The sequence below is a fragment of the Chrysochloris asiatica genome, unplaced genomic scaffold, assembly GCF_000296735.1.
Source record: "Chrysochloris asiatica unplaced genomic scaffold, ChrAsi1.0 scaffold00045, whole genome shotgun sequence".
Lineage (NCBI taxonomy): Eukaryota > Metazoa > Chordata > Mammalia > Afrosoricida > Chrysochloridae > Chrysochloris > Chrysochloris asiatica.
In genome coordinates, this window is record NW_006408563.1 from 15,718,051 (window position 1) to 15,727,701 (window position 9,651).

The window sequence follows — 9,651 nt, forward strand, 5'->3', positions numbered from 1 at the left end:
AACTAAATGCTTATTATGATTATTTTTAAATGCTTATTTTTAAATACAGAATCTCTATTTGTGTTTTCACCTTCATGAGAGAGATGTAGGAAAGCTAGAGATCTACTTTAACAAATGAGATCAGGAAAATTAGGGAGTAAGAGTGTGGAACACTGCTGACTGGGTCCTCATGGTTGATCAGATCTAGTTGATTGCCAATTTCATTTCTCAAAACAGTCATTTGTTCGGCTTTTCCAGCATTGCCTTTCACTCCAAACCCTGATTTTCACCCACTGGACTTTAACCCAAATCCATCCAACCTAAATGGAACATAAAATCATTCAGTAGGAGTTGCCTCATCTTAATCCTCTTCATCTCAGAATTTCCTTCCTCTTTCTCATGTTTCAGTAAAAGATATGTTTCTCTTCCTCCTCCTTTCTTTTTAAGATCATTTCCTGTATCATTTTCATCAAGGTAAAATTAGCTCTTATTTAGTTACATTCATCTATCTACATAGGTACTTTGGTTGTTGTTGTGAAGTGCCGTGGAGTCTATTCCGACCCATAGCGACCCTGTATAGGGTTTCCGAGGAGCAGCTGGTGAGCTTGAACCACTGATCATGCAGTTCAAACGGCTTTGCAGTCTGGTGCATTAACCCACAGCACCACCCCAGGACTCATGTACTTTGATGGCCAAGCCTAAAAAAGTTTAGCTATCATACTACTTTCTTTTATTAAAAAACAAACAAACAAAAAAGGGTATGTTATACTTTCAGCCTCCAATTTCTCCTACTTATTTATTTCTAAAAAAACACTTTAAGTTGCCTTCTATCCTTACTATTCAGTTGAAATAACATTTATAAAGTAACTTTTTTTTATGTTGAGAAGTTTCACAAGGGCCCTAGTCAATAATACCAAAACAACTGACTTAAAGGAAACTTATCACCCCTTTCTTTCATCTACCCTCCTTCCAAACATATAGAGTTTACATTGAAAATTTTTTTGGTGTTTTATTACATTTCTGAACTTTGTTGTTGTTGTTAAGTGCCATGGAGTCCGTCTTGACTCATAGAGTTTGAACTGCCAACGTTGCTGTTCAAACCATGCTTATCCTAGAGCACCATGCGGTGCCACAGAAAGAACCCTATAACAGTGTTGAACCTCTATAATCACTGAAAGGATCAAACACACACAAAAAACAACAGTCCAGGCTACATAATATGTCTGAGTAATTCCAATTTTTCAGACTACTTCAATTATGCAAAAATCCAAAACCAATAAATTAATGGAAATTAGTGTTGGCAGAGGAATGATTTTACATCCCAGGGGAGACACAGTATCCTGCAGGATATAATTTATGCTAAAGATGAGTTTATAGACCAAAATTACAAAAGCATTTGAGAAAATCGACATTATGAGAACTGGTCAGCAAGAACATTTCTAGACAATACAGAAATAGTCTTTATAATGAGTATGCTTATAATATGGGTTTGTTTGTTTTTTTTGAAATAGGAAAGGGCTTTACAGAACATTATGAATAAAGAACAGATGGGAAGAAACCTAATAGAAATTCTAGACATAAAAAATATAGTCATTGCAATAATAATAATAATATAATTCCTAGTAACAAAAGCAAAGAGCGTAGGTTGGTAGACAGAGCTAAGCAATTCATCTAGAACATAGCAAAACCCAATAAAGATACATGAAAGATTTTGTGATCTGGAGGATAGAAAGACTTGCTCCAAAATATATCTAATAGTATTAAGAAGAAGAATGGGAAGAGGCAGTACTCAAAGTAATAATGGTTGAAAATTTTCCAGAATTGAAAAAAAAGATGAATCCTTGAATTTAAAAAGCATAGTTGGACCAGAGATGATGACGTGGAGCGATGGAGCAGCTGGAGACATTAGATCCAGAGAGGGAGAGCGACTGTGTGCTGAAGACCTGGGGGGTACCGGGGAAAGATTGCATGGAGGGGATTGTAACCATGGCAATGAGACGATATACGATAGAATGAATGTAAAACTAATGTTCTCCCATGTAAACTATCGTATAATTCACAATAAAACATTTAAGAAAAATAAATAAATAAATAAAAATAAAAAGCATACTAAATCCAAAGGAGAACAAATGAAAACATAACCACACCTTTATAGATTATAATAAAAACTACAGAATGCCAATGAACAAAAGAGAAAAAACTTTAAAATGAGAAGATGAAATGCAGATTTTATGCAAAGAAATAGCAACCTGACTGAGAACAGACATCTTAGCAACAAAAGATACCAGAAAGCAATAAACACTATCTGTTGGAAATGAATCAGCTATCCAGAATTCTACAGTTAACTAAACTATCATCCAATGGTAAAATCTAAACATTTTCAGATATACAAATTCTAGGAAGTTTACTCGTAGACTGTGAGAAAACTATCAAAGGATTTAATTCCGCAAGAATGAAAATGGACTCTGTATGTTGTTGTTGTTGTCAGGTGCCATCGAGTTGTAACAGACTCATAGCGACCCCATGCACAGCAGAACGAAACAATGTCCGATCCTGGGCCAACCTCACTACCGCTGCCACACTTGAGTCCATCAATGATGCCACCTGGCCAATCCATCTTGTTGGGGGTCTTCCTCTTTTTCTCTGACCCTCCACCTTACCCAGCATGACATCCTTCTCCAGCGACTATTTCCTCCTAACAATATGTCCAAAGTATGAGAGATGAAGCTTAGCCATCCTGGCCTCCAAGGAGCACTCTGGCTGCACTTCTTCCAAAACAGATCTATCGTTCTTTTGGCAGTCCATGGCACTTTCAGTATTCTCCTCCAACACCACAACTCAAAGGCATCAATTCTTCTACGATCTTCCTTATTCACTGTCCAGCTTTCACATCCATATGAGGTTATTGGAAACACCATGGCTTGGGTCAGGCACACCTTAGTCCTCAAGCTGACATCTCTGCTCTTCAGAACTCTGTATAGAGGAACAGAATATAAGAAGCAATGGATACTACAATGCAAATGTTATATTAAATGTATTTGAAAGTTTGCTGCTTTATCACTATCCACCTGTAAAGAAGATGCCAAAAGTGAAGTGTAAACAGCTGTCCTCCTAGTAAGGAGTCCTGGGAGCATAGTGGATTACGAGTTGGGCTACTAACTGCAAGGTCAGCAGCTCGAATCTACCAGCTATTCCATGGGAGAAAGATGAGACTTTCTGCTCCTGTAAAGATTTACAGCCTTGGAAACCCTGTACAGGATTGCTATGAGTCGGAACTGACTGTATGGCACATAACCACGATCACCAATCTGCCTAGTGAACTAGGAAACTCTCCCAAAGGTCAAGTACAAAATTATAAATAAAGTAAAATTTCTTTATACAGGTTTTAAGGTATCACAGGAGTCCTGTTGTGGCACTGTAGGATAAACAGTGGACCACAAGATTGGCTTGAACCACAAGGTTGGCAGTTCAAACCCACCAGCCACTCCTCAGAAACACGGTACAGGGTCACTATGAGTTAGAACCAAGTCAATGGCACTTAACAACAACAAGGTATCATAGGGAGTCCCTGCGTGGTGCAAACAGGTAAGGAGTACTAGCTGAAAGCTTAGTGATTGGATCCCACCAGGAGCCACTTTGGGAGACAAGTCTGGTGATCTGCTTCCTAAAGGTTGCAACATTGAAATGGAGCAGTTTTACACTACATACATGAGGTGGCCATGAGTTGGAAAAACTTAATGGCATTTAATAACACAGTATTATGTAATAACAGACCTTAAAAAAACTTGTAATGTAAGGTCACATATTCTAAAATAAATCAGCAAATACATCTAAACTAAATTTAAATTTATTTTATGATATATTTATTGCATTAGTAGTAGTGATAAAACAGCATTGATTAAGGTACATAAATTCATTATGAAAATTTTGGGAAGTGAACAAAAAGACAAATAATTATTCATAATTCCACCAGCAAAAAGTAATGTTAACATTTTCTCATATCTTTTGATATTTTTCCGTATGTCTTATATAATTTAGAACAATCTATATATAAAATTTTGTTTCTTACATTTTTTTCCTTAGCACTATCCTTTACCATGAAATGCTTCAAAAATATTTTAATTGTTATATAATATTGCATTGTATTACATAATTCATTTTCTCTATCATTAGGTCTATCTGGAAGAAGTACAGCCAGAATGCTCCTTAGAAGCCAGGGTGGGCAAGGCATCTTTAATACTTTGCTTATGTTGTCAGGAGGAATCAGTCCTTGAAAGGGACATCATGCTTGGTTAAGTGGAGAATCAGTGAAAAAGAGAAAGAACCCCAATGACATGGATTGACACAGAGACAGCAACAATGAGTTCAGACATAATAATTGTGAGGATGGTGCCAGACCAGGCAGTATTTCATTCTGTTGTGTATAAGGCTGCTATGAGTTGAAACTGATTAGACAGTACATAAAAGCAATTATTAGGTCTGAGATAAATGTACTTCTGCATTACTCTTTTAAATTATTTCTTAAGGGCAGATTCCCAGAAATAGAATGATTAGTGGCTTTCTAATCACCAAATCTAGTTGCCATTTCTTAGTCCCTATCCTCAAGACATCTCAATTGTGTAATATTGAAGGTAACTACCTTTCCTGCATTGTTACAACTCTGTCTTCCTATGGCTTTCATTAAACAGCACTCTCCTGGTTCTCTCACCTATAAAACAACTTACTGTTCATTTTGTGGTGATTTTTCTTCTTTAGTTTGTTGATTTGATGTTCCTGAGACTTGGACTTTGGTCTCTGTCTAAACTCTCATTTGATATTATTAAATTCCAAGCTTCAACATCTTCTATGAGGATTACTTTTTAAAAAAAAAAGAAAAAAAAAAAACTTTTTCTTAGATCCACATAATTTTCCATATTTCTTCTGTTGGATGGCGTCAAGTTGGTTCTAACTTATTGTGACCTTGTATACAATAGAACAAGATATTGCCTGGTCCTTTGCCATCCTCATAATCATTACCATGTTTGAATCGATCCTTACAGTCCATCTTGTTGAGGGTCTTCTTATTTTTTATTGACCCTCTACTTTACCAAGCAGGACGTCCTTCTCCAGGGATTGGTTCTTCCTAATAATATGCCTAAAGTATGTGAGATGAAGTTTCACCATCCTTACTTTGATGGAGCATCCTGGCTGTATTTCTTCCAACACACATTTGCTCTTCTAGAAGTACAACAAATTTCAAAGGCACCAATTCTTCTTTGGTTTCTCTTCATTGTCCAACTTTCACAAGCATAAGAAGCGATTAAAGAGACCATGGCTTGCCAGGCACACCTTTGTGCTTACAATGACATATTTGTTATTAACACTTAAAAATCTTTTGCAGAAGATTTGCTCAGAACTATATGTTGTGAAGAGCAAAGATGTCACCTTGAGGACTAAGGTGTGCCAGACCCAAGCCATGGTATTTTCAATAACCTCATATGGATGCGAAAGCTGGATGGTAAATAAGGAAGATCGTAGAAGAATTGATGCCTTTGAATTGTGGTGTTGGAGGAGAATACTAAAAGTGCCATGGACTGCCTAAAGAACCAATAGATTTGTTTTGGAAGAAGTGCAGCCAGAGTGATCCTTGGAGGCCAATATGGCTAAACTTTGTCTCTCATACTTTGGACATATTGTCAGGAGGGAACAGTCGCTGGAGAAGGATGTCATGCTGGATAAGATGGAGGGTCAGAGAAAAAGAGGAAGACCCCCAATGAGATGGATTGGCCAGGTGGCATCATTGATGGTGTCAAGTGTGGCAGCAGTAGTGAGGTTGGCCCAGGATCGGACATTGTTTCATTCTGCTGTGCATGGGGTTGCTATGAGTCGTTTCCGACTCTATGGCACCTGACAACAACAACAATATATGACGTTGATTTCTGGATTGCCCTTCCATGGGCATTGATTGTTGATCCAAACAAAACAAAATCCTTGATAACTTCAAATTTTCTCCATTTATTGTGACTGCTTATTGGTCCAGTTGCGAGGATTTTTTTTTTTTTAAGCTTTTATTGTAAATTGAGTGTTAATTTACCGGATCAGTTTTATACTCAACAAATTATATTCTGTTTCATTGCAATGATTACAATCCCCTCCATGCACCATGCATGGGTTAACAGCATTTACTTCTATTTATGACCCCTCTTTTTTTTAAGTACAAAACACACACAGAAAATATTTATTCATTTAAATGTCCAAAGGGCACATTTTGCTAGCCAGCCTCCTGCCCACAGGCACACAGCGTTTCTCAGTCCGTGGGTCTAGAGTCCTCAGCTGCTCTATTCCATCGCTTCTGTCTCCGTATTTGACGTCGCTGCTTTTCTGCTTAGGATCCCATGCTCCACTCATACTCGTCCCTCTTGCTGGTTCTAGGGAGAATTTTTGTTTTTATATTGAGGTGTAATCCATACTGAATGCTGTATTCTTTTATCTTCATCAGTAAGTGCTTCAAGTTCTTTTTGATTTCAGCAAACAAGGTTGTGTTAACTGCACATTACAGATGAACATACCTTCCTCCAGTCCTGATACTGTGTTCTTCAGATAGTCACTCCAGATTCTCAGATTAGTTGCTCAACATACACATTGAATAAGTATGGTGAAAGGATACAACCTTGATGCTCACCTCTCTTGACTTTAAAGATGCAAGCACTTACTGATGCACATCTCTCTTGATTTTAAAACCACACAGTACTCCCTTCTGTTAGAAACACTGCCTGATGGTCTGTGTACAGGTTCTGCATGAAGATAGTTATGTGTTTTGGAACTCCCATTATATGCAGTGTTACCCACAATTTGCTATGATCCACACAATCAAATGTCTTTGTATAGTTAATACAGAATAGGTAAACATCTTTCTGGCATTCTCTGCTTTAAACCAAAATCTATCTGACATCAGCAATGATAGCCCTCATTCCATGTTCTCTTCTGAATCCATGCTAGGGTTTTATCATTTTCATTGTCTGCTTTTGTTGTGAGGTGCCATCAGTAGGTTCTGACTCATAGCAACCTTATGCATAACAGAACAAAACACTACCAGGTCCAGCACCAACCTCACAATTGTTGTTGTGCTTGAGCCCACTGCTGCTGCCACTGTGCCAATCCAGCTTGTTGGAGGTCTCCCTCTTTTTCGTTGATCCTCCACTTTACCAAACATGATAATCTTCTCCAGGGACCGGTCCATCCTGATAATATGTCTGAAGTGTGAGAGATGAAATCTGACTGTTTTGGCTTCTAAGGAGCTTTCTGACTGTACTTCTTCTACCACAAATTTGTTTTTTCTTCTGGCAATCCATGGTACTTTTAATATTCTTCTCCAACACCATAACTCAAGTGCATCAATTTCTCTATTGTCTCCTTATTCATTGTTCAACTTTCATATGCATATGAGGCTATAGAAATTACCATAGCTTGGGTCAGGTTCACCTTCGTCCTCAAATTAACATCTTTGCTCTTGAACACTTTAAATAGGCCTGTGCATCAGGTTTGCCTAAAGCAAAATATCCTTTGACTTCTTGACTGTGCTTCCATGAGTGTTGATGGTGGATCCAAGCAAAATGAAGTCTTTGACAACTTCCATCTTCTCTCTATTTATCTGGATGTTGTTTATTGGTTCAGTGGTGAGGATTTTTGTCTTCTTTACATTGAGGTACAACCCATACTGAAGGCTGTGGTCTTTGACCTTTATCAATAAGTATTTTAAGTCCTCTTTGCTTTCGGCAACCAAGGTTGCATCATCTGCATTTGGCATATTGTTAATGAGTCTTCCTCCAATCCTGATGTCATGTTCTTCTTCACATAATCCAGTTTCTCAGATTATTTGCTCAGCATACAGATTGAGTAAGTACGGTAAAAGACTACACCTCAAATGACCGGACAGATGATATACAAGAGGGATGTTGGCAGAGGAAAGATGAAGGCAGCGGGAGACACAGGGAGGAATACAAGAGTTAAAGTGAGTAAGGTAAATACTGATGGTACATGGAGGGTATTGCAATCATTGTAATGAAGCAAACTGTGATTTGTTGAATGTAAAATTGATGATTTGCTCTATAAACCTTCACTCAATTCACAATAAAAAGTGTTAAAAAATGGTTCTCAAATAATATTAACAATATTTCCATTTACAATAAACCTATTGGAGTTTACTTTACAGTTCTTTTTATCCTTAGAATGTACGATGGGTGATGCAAGCAGTTTGCAGTTTGCTAATCTAAAGGTTGCTGGTTCAAACCTGCCCAATGGTTTTACTGAAGAAAGTCTTGGTAATCTAATTCCATGAAGATTGTTGTTGTTGTTAGGTACTGTTGAGTCAATTTTCAAAGCATAGTAACCCCATGTGACAGAGTAGAACTGCCTCTTTCCTGGAGTAGATCGAAAGGTCTTTCTCCCATGGACTCACTGGTTTGAACTACTAACTTTTGGGTTAGCCTTCCAAAGGTAGTGCCTAACTGCTATGCCACAGCCAACAAGCCCCTATAGAGGCATTCTACTTTATACACATGGGGTCACCATGAGTCAGGGGCCAACTCAATGGCAACCAACAAAAACAAAGGATGTACAAATCACTGTATTCTATTCTAAATCAGTTGAAAAATACTTTTTTTTTTTTTAAGGTATGGTTTTAATACTAATTTTATATAGTTAAGTGTATTGGCTCCAATTTGTTTTCAATTATAGGATTGTTTTTATATTTTACTTTTTAAATGGTTACTGCATTTTTTTTTTTTATGGTTCAAAATAAAAAATACAAAGAATGCATAGAGAAGATTCATTTTCATCCCTGCCCCCTTTACTTCATCCACTCTATTTCCTGTAGGCGATGTTTAATTTCTTATGTATACTCTCAGTATTTATTGTTCTTACATGAAATATAGCATACCATACACACTGTTCTGCATCTTTCCCTTTAATAATAAATATATACTGGAGATCGCACCATATCAGTTCTATTCTTCATTGTTGTTTTTGTTAAGTGCTTTAGAGTTGGTTCCAACTCATAGCAAACTATCATAGGGCTCCCAAGGAATGGCTGGTGGGTTTGAACTGCCTTGCAGTTAGCAGTCTAGTGCTTATCTTACAACACTACACAAGATCTCCTCATTAGTTAGCCAAATATTCTAATGGGTCTTTATAATGAATAACAATACCACAACAAAACACCCTGCTTTCCTTATGCTAGAACTTAAACCGCAACTCCCTACCAGACTGGATTGGAGACTTTATTGTCCTATAGTTCTACTGGACACTGGAAAATGACAACACTCAACTCTGAAAACTCTCCATTTCATAAATCTTTAATAGATTTCAATTACCGAATCCACCACTTGTTTGTCAGTTTGTCATACTGTGGTGGCTTGCATGTAGCTGTGATACTAGAAGCTATGCCATGGGTATTTCAAATACCAGCAGGGTCTCCCATGGTGGGCAGGTTTCAGTAGAGCTTCCAGACTTGAAAGAAGGAAAGGCAGACTACTACTTCTGAATGTTTAACCTCAGAAAGTCTTATGGATAGCAGTGGAACATTGTCCGAGAGAGTAACAAGATGAAAACATCATGAATAGCAGTGGAACATTGTCCAAGAGAGTAACAGAAGATGAAAACATCATGAATAGCAGTGGAACATTGTCCGAGAGA